We start from the raw sequence: 14621 nt of genomic DNA on the forward strand, positions 1-14621 counted from the left end.
GACAGACCTGTGAAGACGCTGTTGCAATAATCAATACGACTGAAGATGAACGCATGGATGAGTTTCTCTAGATGCACTATAGCTAACTACAACCAACCGTAACCAACTACAACCAACCGTAACCAACTACAACCAACCATAACCAACTACAACCAACCATAACTAACTACAACCAACCGTAACCAACTACAACCAACCATAACTAACTACAACCAACCATAACCAACTACAACCAACCATAACTAACTACAACCAACCATAACCAACTACAACCAACCATAACTAACTACAACCAACCGTAACCAACTACAACCAACCATAACCAACTACAACCAACCGTAACTAACTACAACCAACCGTAACCAACTACAACCAACCGTAACCAACTACAACCAACCGTAACCAACTACAACCAACCATAACTAACTACAACCAACCGTAACCAACTACAACCAACCATAACCAACTACAACCAACCGTAACTAACTACAACCAACCGTAACCAACTACAACCAACCATAACTAACTACAACCAACCATAACTAACTACAACCAACCATAACCAACTACAACCAACCATAACCAACTACAACCAACCATAACTAACTACAACCAACCATAACTAACTACAACCAACCGTAACCAACTACAACCAACCGTAACCAACTACAACCAACCATAACCAACTACAACCAACCATAACTAACTACAACCAACCGTAACTAACTACAACCAACCATAACTAACTACAACCAACCGTAACCAGTTTAATTCGTCTTTGTGTTTCTGTTGCTGTTGGATATAAATTTCTGTGTTGAGAGAAAAAAACAGCAGCCTGAAAAAGTTACAAATGTTTCCAATTTTTGGTTCCCAATCAAACTGAGTGGAAATCCTAAAGATAAAATAAAATCAAGATAAATTTTCCAAACTCATAACTTTAAACTCCCTGCTGTGAAACTAGCAGACAGAAGAGTTTTTACTTTTAGATTTTTATTCATTTCAGTGAAAAACCTGCAGCCAGGGGAGGACGGGACGGGATGATGGTGTGTGTGATGGTGTGTGTAATAATGTGTATGATGGTTGTGTGTGATGTGTGTGTGTGATGTGTGTGTGTGGGCTTCCTGTCTGCTGGATGTGCTGCTAGTCGGAGGCAGCAGCTCTGGTGATTCATTCCAGTGTGTCATTAGTTTGTCTCTGGGTTGAACATCTAATAATAGACGAGAGCAAGAAGAGAGAGATCCCCGTGTGTGTGTGTGTGTGTGTGTGTGTGTGTGCGTGTGTGTGCGTGTGTGTGTGTGTGTGTGTGTGCGTGTGGCGCATATATAGGGGGCGGTTTGAAGCAGTTGGTGTGTTGGGAGTCTGGAGGTGTGTGCGCGTTAAAACCAGCTGGAAGAAACATCTGAGAAATTTGTAGTTACTGTATGTGTGTGTGATTTATATTATTGTGTGATTTATTGTTATTATATATAAGGAACCATAAATGTTTTCCTCAGTTTGGCAATAAATGCAATAATTTGACTTGACTAATTAATTAAGTCTCAAACTTATTGAGGCACAAACAGGAAGAAATACAAAAATAAGAATATTACTTAGTCAATACAATTTGTTTATTTAATTCAATTAGCAAATATTGAGTAATCTATTATTCTATAGAAGCAAAGTGCTCTATTGAGAACTTACTTCTATTTGAGCCAAAGTTCATCAAACGTTTGAATGAAAAACCCAAAGTGGCTACGACTTTAGCCACGTTAGCAGCTAACGGCTAGCTGCGCTATTACCTTTGCATTTCTAGTTTAAAATTTTGTGGCCCACAACCGTTTCTAATGTTTTAATGTTTCTAATACTTTTAATGTTTTGAATGTTTTATGCAATGATTCTGATCTGCCTGGTGAAAACGGTAAATGTTGCTAAAACGGTCAAAACTGTTTTCACTTCCTGCTGATTCACTTCTGTTGAGTTTGTTTCTGGAGAACCAACATGTAGCAAATATCCAAATAATCAAGCCCCGTTCATAGCCAGTTATAGAGAATCCAGTTCAATTCAGTCAAAGTGAATTGAGTTCAAGTTTCCTGGAGGAAACTCAAAACACACTTGGAAGAGAAAACACAAAGCTAATAGTAGCAAATGAAAACAGGGAATTGAAGTTGGCAACAATAAATTCATCACTTTTCTCAGGAAAATCTGTTAACACTGAACCAGGAATACTTTCTATGGGAAAGGAAAAGAAAACTGAACAAGTTGAATCTGAGCTGGGAGAAACTTTGTATGGAAAGAAAAACAACCTAGGATGAATTTATTCCTTTGATAAGCCAAAGTTGTAGTTCAATAATTAACCTTATGGGGTTTTTAGACCAAACTAGAAGCTCAAGGAAAGGAAGGAAATGAGGAGTTTAGTGCATAAAATGTGAAGTAGATGTTTCATTTCGAGCTGCGGATGAATCTCTTTCCTCTGGTAAACAAAACAAAAAACGGCTTTTTGCTCATTAATCATCGTTTCATTTGTTTAAACAGTAGAGTTTGGATCCGGTTCTGGTTTGGATCCGGTCCAGTTTTGAAACCGGTTTGGATCCGGTTCGGTTTCGTCTCTGTCAGGTCTGAGAATAAAATCTGGTTTTGCTGACTCAGCAGTTTGAACCGAGGGAACAGTCCAAGTTTCTCCAGGATGAAGGTAGTGACCATCAGCAGACGGTGCATTTAGCGCTGCGCTATCATCTCATTGATTAGTCTATAGATTATTCTGATGATTAATTGATTAATCAGATGTTTCATTTAACAGTTTAATCCCGTTTGGAACAATATTAGACATCATCATCATCGTCATCATCATTATTCAGGTTGTGCTTGGCTTTGACTGAAAGCAGTTGCTGAGTTCAAATATATTTATATGAAGTTTATTTCAAGTCAGTCGCATCAACAGGCAAAATTCAGACATTTTGACTCCAAACCAGGAAAACTTTTAAAGGTTACAGCAAATTTCCAGCTCATTTTGACTCATTCAGAAAACAATAGTGGACAATAATCTCCAAATTATTTTGTCTGAAATAACAAAATGTTTTTGCAGAATGAAGAAACCAGAAACCAATGAAAAATGAAACTAATAACAAATATAATATATCGTATATTGCCAGTGGCAATATGAAAATATAATATTAAAATTGAAATTGCGTAGAGCTCTGGTGTTCTGTCCAACATGACATGTTGCTCATCAACTTTGTTGTTATAATAAGTTTTATAAGGAAAATAGAATAAAAACAGATATTGCAATGGCTTTGCGTCATCAAACTATAAATTCTGTTATCAAGATTTTTAATACTTTCTGGATTCTCAGTTAAGTGTGTAAATCTGAGTCGGGATGATCAAGTTTTAGTTTTCCATCGTTTTTCTAAATCAGAGACAAAGAAGTGATGAAAAAATGTCCGACAGGATTTCGGAGTTTTTTCCTGACCGTTCATCATGGCGGCTCTTCAACATTTCTGGCCATTTGTTCATCTACCTGCTTTAACTAGGACGTCGCAGGTCAGACGCTCAGCTTCAGCAGCAAGGTAGAGTCACAGGGATGTATTGAGAGCATCGCCATGGCAGCGATCCAGAGCAGAGATGCAGTCCAGAACCCAAAGTGGATCTGCAGGGACGATTTCTCACTTCGTAACCGGAAAAAAAATCAGACCATCCAATAAAGTCCCACTTGCACCGTCTAAGAATGAGTGACCTGGTTTCCAGCTGAACTAGTTTCAAACACATACACACTGCAGCAGCAGAGCCACTGTACACAGAATCTGTCATGGAAGCTCCCAGTTAAAATCCAGGGTCCTGAATGGAGTGAAGGTAAAGAACGCTGACATGAACTGGAGGCTGATGGCTCGTTAAACGGAAGTCCTACTTCCCTGCTGCCATCTGTCGCTCCGCTGGCGTCCACGCTTTAATCAGAGCAACATCCAGCCGGGAGATCTGCTCTCCCTGGAGAAGTTCATCCTCTGAGGCTTCCACTCTTTCTAGAGCAGCTTGAAAAACTCAATCACTTTGTGTGGTTCAACATCTTCATAAAGTATTACTCACATTTTCTTTGTACTTCCGTTTGGGTCTCAACTCCTTCTACAAACATCTTTAAAAAAATACCAGGCCGTTTTTTGGCAATAAATTATTATTTTCTAAATAAGCCATTTCAAAAACCTTTGGAAAATAATGTCACAAATCAGCAGGCTCTGCCTGTTACCTAGCAACCCCAGCCAAGCCCAGCCCGTTACCTAGCAACCCTCAGCATTTGGCCAGCTGGTTTTCCTGCTGTATGCTCTGTACAATGGCTGCTGGAAAAGTCAAGAGTTTAATTGTTGACTGCTATATACTGGTTGGTTGTGCAGGAGGCTCCACTAATGCTTTTCAAAGATGCATGGTTGTATAACTGCACGTCAGTTTGCAATGTAAGAGCTGAGTGGGCGTGGCCAGCAGCAGCTTTAGGACCCGACCTGCTTCATGCTAACTGGAGAAATCGGTTCTTAACGGAAATTGCGACATTTTGTTTGCAGAGTCGCCCGCATGCTGAACTCGACCCCGGGCCGGGCAGGTTCTGATCGGGTTTGGGTCGGGTCGGGTCGGGTCGAATCATTCCACGTGTGGCTTGTTTCTATGACTTTGTATTTTTGATTTTTTTTATCATGAAAAGCACTTTGACACGCCTTGTTGCTGAATTGTGCTACACAAATAAACTTGATTGATTGATTGATTGATTGTGTGAAGTGTTGCCTGATTGGTCAGAAGTTTGCTGCGTTTTGCAGGAAACGCCCTCAGATCGTAACATTGATGTTTGTCTTTAGCGGCTCGGTGGAGCAGCTGGTGACTCTGCTGCCCTGCAGCTAGAAGGTCCTGGGTTTGATTCCCGGGACGGGATGTTTCTCTTGCCCTTTGACCCCTTAGCCCCCACTAAGATGAGCATGCTGGATGATGGATAGAATGTTTTTCTGACGTGATGAGGAATTCTCTATATGTTTGATTCTTCACTAAATAACTAGCATAAAAATGCGATTGGTTAATAATTCATAACTTCTGGGTGGAAATTTTTACGTTGTCATTCATGGAGGAGGGTTAGGTGGGAAATGACCTCGGGGGGCGAAGCTCGTCACAACGCATCAACACAACGAATCTAATATGATATTTAAAAACCAAACACTCGATTGATTTGGCTGCATGGAGGCTCAACGCAGGAACCAAAGACGTCCGGATCCAGACAGCAGGTAGAGCAGCGCAGCTTCCAACACGGTCAGAAAGATGAACAATAATTCAAGTCTTGAGCTGCGGAGCGAGACGCCGGTTCTGCTCCCGCTGTTGGACCGCCGCTACTGGAGGTGATATTTCAGACGGAGCCGCTGAACCTCCAGACGGTGAACTGTCACAGCGAGCAGCAGCTGAGCTGCAGCAGGGAACTGAAACTGATTTTAGATATGTGGTAAAATATGTATGTTATATCTAAATTAGGTCAATTTATTGCCAGATAATTTAGTATCATTTATACGTAAAGCAAAAAATTAACAGCCAATCCAGGTGATGGGCAGAGATCGGCCTCATGGATGATCGGTATCGGAACATCCCTGATATTTACTGTTTTGAATTTAAGACGAGAAAAGTTTGAAATGAATTACATGCACATTAATGCACAAGTTAAACATTTTTAAAGATTGGTTGCGTAAAATATGAACAGATGTTGACTATCCACTATAATATGCTGCAGTTATTTGTAGGTTGTTTGAAATTCTGACTGTTTTTTCCATATTTAACAGTTTACTAAAAGTAGCTTGAGCTAGCTGTGATAAAACATTATTACATATTTATAAGGCATGAGATTCTCCATGATTTATCATATTTAAATTATTATACATGATAAAGTGGAGAATCTGAAGGACACAAATTCTTTGTTTTAAGTCAAACAAGTTTGACTTTTAAACTCGTACATACAGTATTTTGACAGTGTCAAAATATGTACACTGTAAAAAAAATAATCAAAATAATCAGTTACCACAAAATATATATTAAAAAAAATTCTTGATTCCTTCTCTCCAACTGTTAAACTTAGCTTGTTAATAGTAACATAGCATGTTAACATACTATCACGTCAATGCCGTCTTAGCATTTTCAAGAAACATGCTAATGGTATTACTTAGCATGCTAGCATCAATGCTAGCATGCCAATGCTAACTTGATCTTATCAATGGATTTCTGTTGGATTATTTGTACATTTGTACCCTAACTGCTGTTTTGTTATTATTATAATTATTGACTTTCATGTGTAGTTTATATTTTTATACATTATAATAAACGTTGTGCTGCAGTTATTGCAGCAGTCAGTGCTTGTAAGATGCAGCACATTGAATGAGTGGTGCAGGTAAGGACAGATTTGTTTCATAATACTTTATGTAAGTGTTTGGAGACAGATGAATTAATTATAATTTACTCTCCTGTGAGTAAGAAAGAGAGTCAGAAGACGTTTCAGCTAAAGCTGAGCTCTGCTGTGATCCAGGCTGGCAGTAGAATCGCCACAGTCAACAAAACTATTTACATAAAATTACAATATCAAACTCAAATATCCACATTAGTCACACACATCTTTCAGTTGTGGCTCTGAATGGAGAAATAATTTTTGAACAAAAATTATTTCTCCATTCTTGTAAAAAACGAGGAACATTAAAACTTTTCCGCTGACCTCCGAACGATCCATGACTGTCATGATTTCATCCTGTTGGCCCAAACTGGCAGGAAAGACGAGCAGCCAGTGGCAAATCATGCAAATATGGGGAAACATGCAAACTCTGCACAGACTGAGAGCTTTGCTGCTAAACTAGCAAACAGGTTCAAAAAGACAAAGTAGGCCGCTCTGAACATTAAAGTTGAGGGCAGCATATCGATAAACATAGGAAGTCAAATACTTTTAAAAAGCGTGTTTTTGTTTGTGTTTAAATAAGAGGCTGAACTTTGCAAGTTTGAACTTTAGTTTCACTCAGATGGCATCATCTGAGGTAAACTGTAATCGTCTTAAAACTCTTAGTGGCACGAATCTGATTCTATTGGTGGTAAAATGAATAAATGACTCAGAGTTTGATGGTGGGACTCAGCAGACCTGGGAACAGTTTCCCTTCGCGATGTCACTCGAGACATTGCAGATTTTATCTTACTTATGACAAACTATATTTAAAGTTAGTTTCGTTGATTTCACCAAACGTCGACCAGCTGCTTCAATCTGAGGCTTAAAATGATTTCTGTGTTTTGTTCAGTCGGAAAGTTTGATAAATTGACAAAATCTGGACTAAATGTGTCGTTTGTTTGTAAAACGTGCCGATGTTCACAAAATCTTAAATCTTATTACACATATAACAAACTATGTGTGCTGCAGGTGCAGTTATGTGAAATTGAATTGGCAAATATAAAAGACCTTTGTTCAGTCCTCTCTTGCATATTGACAGAACTGACAGAAACCAAACTGTTTATGGATTAATATCAAGGCAGAATAAATATTTGACATATCAAAACATCTGCAATTTTCTCTGCTTTAATTTAAGTCATATTTTGTAGAAATCAGACCATGACTCTGTATGTAGTGATGCTAGCTGTAGCGGCTAAAATGTCGATGCAGCTGGCAGCACCAAGAACATCAGATGTTTCATAAAACACCTGTTCAGTCCACTTTAGTCAAAGTGTAGTTTGTTTGCCTAGAAAGTCCGGTCCAGTTGTTGTGAATGCTAATTGACCTCTGACCCCTGACTTCTGGTCCTCCAAACCTCAGTCTGGGTTCGGTTGAAGTGAACTCTGGTTCAGTTTGAATGTGAACGCCAAGCGGACCGGAGACCGCTCCAAAAGCAGGAAGTGGACTACAGCGCAGGGCATTCTGGGTAAATCCAACCAAAGCTAGCGTGCTAGCCTAGCGCTAGCAGCAGAAATGGCTCCTGGTCTTCAGCCAAAGACTAAAGAGAAATCCTCCAACACTAAAATCTGACGCCTCCATCTTGTTTCCATCTGGTGAAGAAGGAAGTTGCTCTCAGTGTCTTCAGAGGTTTTTGTGTGGTTTCCTTCAGTGGTTCTTGGTGCAGCGCCCCCACAGGCCAGGAGGGGAACAGGTTGGTTTGACTCAGAACCACAGCAGCTGGAGGTGGAGCAGATGGTGGAGTTCTGGTTCCAGTAGAACCGGGTCGACCGGACTGAAGGAGGGGAAACGTCCATATGCAGCAGGTTTGTTGTTTGTTACGGTCCCTCACTGGTTCTGTTCAGAATAAGAGTTTTTCCAGCAGCGGCTCACAGTGAAGTCTCTAAAACCGGCGTAATTACTTTCCGCTCTGGAGAGACCCCATTTTTGGAAGTGCAGTGACCTTCAAAGTGTGCAGTGTCCTCCTTTCTTTCTCGCTGCATTACGGTCACTTTAATCGATGCTGCTGCTAAAGCTGCAGCTGCTGCAACCCCACAGTCTTTGTTCACACAATGTACCCATAATTCAGATGATGAGTCATGTGTCTGTGGCAGGTGTAGTGAATGCAAAGCAGTTCGGTTCGCGCTATAGGCCAGAATCCCTGCCTGCCTGACCTTGGAGAAACGGTTTCAGCTGCCTGACTGCAGCAGCAGCACGCAGGAGGATAAACCGCTTAACACTGCATGTAGGATCAATTTTAATTTAAAGTCATTTTAATCTAATTTTTTTGAAGCTGTAAATTTTGATGCAGTATACAGAGAAATAAAACTCTTTTTCGTTTTGTGTTCAGTGAGATTTGACTCTCTGATTGTTTCATTCCCTGTTTAGCTCTCGTCACACGGAGAATAGTCGCCGTTTCACTGCTGCTCACTTAGTGAGACTCTGTTCAAAATGGTCTTATAAAACCGGAGCCTGTGGTCTGCAGCTCCATCAGGGGGAATCCCTGAATCTGCAGTAACAATGGAAATGTTGTAAAAAGAAAAAGCGCTATGGCTTTTAACGTTCCCTTTTATAGATGTTCTTATCATAGATACTATTTCTAGAGTCCAGTCTCTTTTTATTATTCATCTACTTTTCCATAGAGAGAAACAAAAGGCGGAAGGTATTGAGCTCAACCCACATGAGGAGCCTCTGACATCACAGGTTCGATTCCCGACCTGATGACCTTTGCCCCTGCTCTCCTTCCCTCTGACCGACTTTTCTGTCTGAAATTAAAAAAAAGCTTCTAGAGTGAATAAATCCTTTATAAAAAGAAGGAACGATAAATTTGTTCCACTTCCAGCTGCTGTGGTTCTTCCTCCAAACAAACTGAAATGATTGTAACTAAATAATTTTACCGATTGGCCTTTGGCCTAAACAAAACATGGTCACCACATTTATTTCACCAAATCATTCTTAGATAATCAGATTTCAGTTTGATCAGTTTCTGCCTCTTTACGGTCGCTGTCACTTTAAATCCAAACAAGCTGCTGCTGGCCATGCCCCCCGAACTCTGCATTACACTGACAGACAAAATGGCTGCCAACAGATGAACAATTACATTGAAAAGCATTAGTGGAGGCTCCTGCACAACCAACCAGTCTGCAGCAAGTCAACAAGTAAACTCTTGTCTTTTCCAGCAGCCATTGTATAGCAGAGGGAAAAACCAGCTGACCAAACACTGGAGATCAGCTGGGTTGCTAGGTAACGGGCTGGGCTTGTTGCTAGGTAACGGGGCTGCCTGTGATTTAAAACTCAGGAGGTTTTTGAAACGACTCGTTTTCCAGACAATAAAAAACTTCTTGCCAAAAAATGACTGCATGTTGTTTTAGGCAGTTGAGACACAAATGAAGAATAAAAACGTAAATTTTACAAAATAGATCCCCTTTAAATATTGAAGTAGTTTAGAATCTAGAAGCTGCCATGCGTTAGTTTGATTTCTCTCCTGTCTGACATGAGAAAGCAATGAAACTGAAGGATCTTCCAGCGGTGCTTCAGATTTGGCAGGACGCCCCCTGCAGGCCGCCGCCTCTCCACCAGTGATCCAGCCGGTAGGTTGCATAACGCAGCCCGAAGGTTTGGTAGGAGCCTCTCTGGGATGGTGTGTACGCTGCGGAGGCTGATCTGGAATCTGACTGCAACAGACTCGGAACCATTTCAGAAACATGACACATGCAAAGCTGCGCCTCGTCTTCCTCACGCTGTGCCACATTTAAAGTCTGTAGACTGTGCCAGGCTGCTGAAAGCTGCTCTGAAGGTTTTCTCCTTTCTAGTTTTATGTCGCGCCTCTCGCACCTCTTCGTCTGTAAGTGGAGCTTCGCTTGCTGACGTCTGCGGTCCCAGCGGCTCCTTCGTTTCCACGCCGTTTCGTGCTCAGAGTTACATCACAGCGGCTCTGAACGACCTGAGGTTTGCTCAGGTCGTTAGGTAGAAGGAACGCGCTCTCCTTGCTGACATCTGGGCAAATCACGTTGCTCAGGTTTTACCGTTTAGTGCCGACAGGCAGCACATCTGCTGGACGCCACGTCTGTTCTGCTGCTCATTTGATGGTTTATTTCTTGTTAGGCATTAATCATGTCATTTATCATTCAACATGATAAATGACAAATTGGTTTTATCATTGTCATGGTTGTTTAAATCAAATCCTAAAATGTGACTCTTCATCTCAAATATTTTAATATTCCAGCTTAATGTTTCCTTTTTGCTTCATCATGGAGGAAAAAAACTTTGTGGATTTTTCACAAACGACTTTTTGGCCGTGAGAAAATCAGCTGTTTTAGTAAAAACGAGTTTCAAACATTTAAATGATTTATAACTGGACAGAAGGTCATGTGACTGGCAAACTCTGTGCTGATTGGTCTGTTGGTTTGTTTTTTGTTTAGTTTCTTTCTTCCTATGTGTGTGTGTGTGTGTGTGTTTTGTCTGGGGTTATATTCATGTATTTGTAAATGAGTCGACAGGTTCATGTGCTCTTGTTAAAATCGAGACATTAAAACTCATCGGCTTCAATTGTTCATTTTCTCCACTGTTTGGTGAAAGCATCAATACATAAGAATAAATTTAAAGATACAGACGAAGCCCGTTATAAATAGGAATGTTTTTAATTTCCCCACAATGACTCTACACTCATGGTTATCTAAAAAGATTGAATTAATAGTTTTTATCATCATCTCAACGCTGCTGCAAAATATCGTATTCAAACTTTAAGTCCAAGTCGCCGCAGGAGGAAATGACATCATTTCTACATTTAAACCCACAGCGAGGCGGCCATGTTGTCGTTCCTCCGTTTACTTTTTGTCACAGTTAAACTTGATGAGCTGAAGCTGCTTCGATCTCAGCAGCAGGAGTTTTTATGAAGTTTACCCAGCTTTTATTTTGGTAGTCCACTTCCACATCGTGTGACCTAGATATTTAGTTGTGAGCTAATTGTTTAGAATAAATGTTTAACTTGCTAATTATTTAGCTACGCTCAACATTTAGGCTCAAACTAAATATTAAGTTTGAAACTGAATTTGATCTTATTTTATAAAAATAAGACTTGTAAAAATAAAGTTCCTTTTATGGCTAAATAACCCAAATTATTGCTCTTAACCTTGACTGTGTAGCTTTACAGGTTGTACTTGCATTATTATCTCATCAATATACTAGTTTAAAATTGTCTCAAAACAACAATATCATCGTTTATTGCAATAATCCCAGGACGATATATCTGGACCGGCTCAGAGCGCCCCCCTCTGTCCAAACTCAAGCAGCAACAAGATGGAGATAAATAAAAATCTGATATTACAGCTGCAGTAACTTTTATAAAAATATTTTTTACACATTTGTTGAATATGTCTCCAGGTTGTGACAGATAATCAGTGAAAAAGATTTGTATCCTCAGTTTTCTCCCAGTGCTAACTGGAAACAACCAATCAGAGCAAGGAGGTGGGAGTTAGCGCTGTAAATCACTGCCCGTGTGGCGCTGCTCAAGAAGAGCTTTTATTGCTGCAGTTTCACTTTTTTGATTTTTCCATCATATTTTTATGCTTTTCCCTGATATGTAGCTTTGATTCTTTCATGTTTGAGAAGTCCATTAGTCTCCATGGCAACCATTCAGCTGGTTGGACCTAGCCCCGCCTTCGAAGCGCACCTCCTCCCCCACTCAGCTCCTTCAGACTAGCCAGCAGCAATTAGCAGATGTCTGGTGGAACTGCTGAGCTGCTGCTCAGAGCGACGCTGTTAAAAACTTTTAAGGGTTAAGAGAGGAGCCATGTTGGGACGACTTCCTGGAGGCGGAGCTTCAGAAACAGCAGGAGTTCTTAAAGAGACAGTTTTAATTTCAAGGAATTAAATCAGGAAGTCAAATGTCTTTTACACTACAAAAACACAAAACTTTACCAAGTATTTGACTTGCTTCTAATGCAATTATTTTATTACACCTGAAATAAGACAAAACTAACTCACAAGTAACTTTTCCGCAAGAAACAGGAGCTTGTTTCACATCAGTAGTTTCCTTAATATTGAGAAAGAAGTTCTAACTGGCAGATTCTCATTTATAACATGACATTTTTCTGATATTTTAAAGTGACATAATCTGCCAATAGAACTGGAACTTTTTAAATCAATATTAATAAATTATTGAAACTCTTGTTACTTGTAAGTTAGTTTTGTCTTATTTCAAGCTAATTAAGATATTTGCCTAAAAATAGATCAAAAATAGTAGGATTTTGTGTTTTTGCAGTGTCATATTTGATATGTGTAACATTTCTCTGATTGTGCTATAAAATGGCTTCTGTGCCTGGAAAACATAATGCTGCCCCTATAATCCCTGTGATGATGATGGGATCTGCATGACTGTGACATAATTGTCTAATAGAGCCTTAAAGCTTTTCGTCCAGTCATTTGTATCTGGACGCCTCGGCCTGGTGGAAACGGAAAGAGGGGAAGAAACAAAGAGTTTTACCCTCGGCTGTGCAGAAAGGATGGAATTATTTGTTGATTTCCGACTCAGTAGAGGCGGCTTCAGCGGATCCCTGCTGCTCTCTATCAAACTGCCAGAGAGAACTGTAACAGACCAAAGCGCCACATGGTGTGTGTGAACCAAGGAGACAAATTAATTCATCAAAGTCATTTAAAAAACCTTTTTGAAGGGAGTCGGAGCAGAAAACGCCACAATCTGAGGTATTCCTGGCACAGAGTTTGTTATATAATCCTCTCATGCCCTCTTGAGAATATTGTGTTCACATAACACTAATTCAACATTTCATTTGGAAATACGCTTGGAAAAAACGGCTGGTGACAGCCTGAAGCTTTTCTCTCTGATGCTTGGAAAAAAGGCAGCGGTGCTTTTTAGGCCGGATCTGAGGAATGCCGGCGATCGGGGAACGCCGGCCAAACGGAGCCAAGCGACTTCCCGTGGATCTCCTCTCTCACCTCCACTTGGCTCAGGAAAGGCTCAATATTTAGAATAATGAAGTGGGAGCTTGTTCTGGTCTGGCAGCAGGAGGAGCGACGCTGCCGACTGTCAGTCACTTTCCTCTGCGTTGCGATGGAAACAACCTTGCTGCTCCGCTGCGGGGCTAATTCTGTAGAAGAGAGGAAGCTTGTAGAAAGCGATGAAGAAAAATCTGCACACATGAGTCATCTGCTAACACTCGGTACGACGGCTACGCCGCCTGGCAGCTTCACAGCCGCTTGCTTCTCATTCTACTATAGTTTTATTTTGCTGGGACTTTGTCTAATTCAGTTAGTTGTTAAGGTTTGTTTGCTACTTTTTATTAGCTGTTATTAGTTACATATTGCTCAGTTTTAGTTTTTTCATACTAACAGAAAAAGGTCAAATATTGTGATTATGTAAAAATCGATTAGGTAACGAAAACTCTGACTATGGACTCTGTTCTTTCAGCAAATGGTCTTTTTTGGAGTCTGGATGATTAATGATTAATCAATTACTAAATTAGTTGACAATTATTTCTATCATCGATTAATGAAATTATTGTTTCAGTCTGATTGTTGATTCCCGTTGCTAAATAAATGTTCAAATGGATCCGCAAACATCCATCATTACTGCGCTGCTGTTCTTCTTCTCATTGCGACGCATGTAATAATCAGCATGAATAAATGTGCAAAAAAAAGATTTCAGCAAAAAAATCTGAGGCGCATCGAGAGTCTAACAGATGAAATGATCCGTTTCATAATTAGCAGAAATGTTTCACAGGATTTCATTTAGTGGTGTCAGGGAAATGTTTTCTCTTTCTATTAGCAAAAATGTTTTAAAAATGTTTACATAATTATATGTGTTGGTCTACCTCAAAGTAACTAGTGGTGGGATTATTGTAATTATTACAGGGTCTCACATTTTAATCAAAGAAACATATTAACAGAAACATTTAGGTTTTCAATTCAAAACCCCTTTTTGCTGCTAAATTATTGAATAAAACTGGATCTGAGCTCAACGTCAGATATTTATACTTTTTAATATTCATCCATCAGTTTGGAGCAAAATGTTTCAGAAGGTCTGATCACTCAGAAAGCCACTGAAATGTGGGCTGTAGACGCTAACATTAGCATTAGCTGCTAGTGTGGATGCTAACATTGGGGTTAGCCACTACTGTGGACACTGACACTAGTTTAGCTGCTACCTGTTAGCATTCAGATGCTATTTTTTGGGTAGCACAGCTTTGCTGATATGCTAACTCCTTTTAGCACATCTTAA

Source organism: Xiphophorus hellerii, chromosome 11, assembly GCF_003331165.1.
Source record: "Xiphophorus hellerii strain 12219 chromosome 11, Xiphophorus_hellerii-4.1, whole genome shotgun sequence".
In the NCBI taxonomy this organism is placed as follows: Eukaryota; Metazoa; Chordata; class Actinopteri; order Cyprinodontiformes; family Poeciliidae; genus Xiphophorus; species Xiphophorus hellerii.